Genomic DNA, 1,266 nt, shown 5'->3' with positions numbered 1-1,266 from the left:
TGTGTGTGTGTGTGTGTGTAGCTGGGTCATCACTATCATCAATTTTAATATCCATTTTTCCATGCTTGAATGGATTAGATGGCATAAAAACCATATGTGCAAGAGAAATGACTGTACTGGTACAGAGATTAAACATTGATGTATGGTCAGCTGTGGAACAAAAAGTGATGTAATGATTGTTGGAGACTGAAAACCGAGGAAGACATGAGAATAAGGTGAAATCTTAGCATGGGGGATCTTATAGTGTGGAATAAAAGATAACATTAAAATGTAGTGATCAAGTTTTACTTATACAATATAGTCAAGTAAAAATCTGTGATTTAGTGGGATCATCCTTATAATTAGTAAGCAAAAACTCCCTAAGAGAGTGTTTAAAATCTAAAAGCAGCTTCAAGTAACACTGACAACACTTGGTCAATTGATCAAAAATTTTGAACCTTGTAAACAATTCAAGCTGGAGTGGATTTGGTCTTTAAACTCATACACACACACACTCACATTTTTTTTCTTTCATTTGAATTGAACAAACTTTGTAAAAATATATATATTTATCCTTTATATGTCTGCTTTCATCAAGTTTTATGACTCTTCTATACTAGAAAGGAATTATCTCTCCTTGACCATCAACATTTTTCTTTTGAAGAAGTTGGGATGAAACAAAATTTATTGTTAAAATTTGAGGGGAAAATAATTGCCTAATTTGCGATAAAGGAAGATTGATACATTTGGGTAGATAGGAAGAACATAAGAGTGGTGTTGAGAGGAGAAATGGGTTTTGAAAGAAAAATATAATTTGAGGCATGAGAGAAATAGGGAGGATGGGAGGTGAAATGGGAAAAGGATGAAATAGTTTAAAGTGAATTACAGATTTATTACACAATAAATCTGTTGGGAGGAGAGGGTGAATATTGGGGGAAATAATAAGCTAAAGAGATGAGAGAGATAGAATAGAAGATAGTAAAAGGAAGAAAACGATCTAAAATGAAGCAATTACAATTATCCATGCATTCATATGGCTTTAGCCCTGTAAAGGTGGTGCTTTCTACTTACGTAACAGGTGATTTTTGAAGTGCTTACATTTTCTGAATTTCTTTGATCTGGTGTTTAAATAGATGTCTGGGCTATGGAGGCTTTACAGGATTCTCCTTTTATCTGTCATACATAGTTTTGCTGATGACTGTGTGTGTGCGTGCATGTTATATTTTTCATCTCTCTCTCTCTCTCTCTCTCTCTCTCTCTCTCTCTATATATATATATATATATATA

The sequence above is a fragment of the Octopus bimaculoides genome, chromosome 8, assembly GCF_001194135.2.
Source record: "Octopus bimaculoides isolate UCB-OBI-ISO-001 chromosome 8, ASM119413v2, whole genome shotgun sequence".
In the NCBI taxonomy this organism is placed as follows: domain Eukaryota; kingdom Metazoa; phylum Mollusca; class Cephalopoda; order Octopoda; family Octopodidae; genus Octopus; species Octopus bimaculoides.
This window is presented reverse-complemented; position numbering follows the sequence as displayed.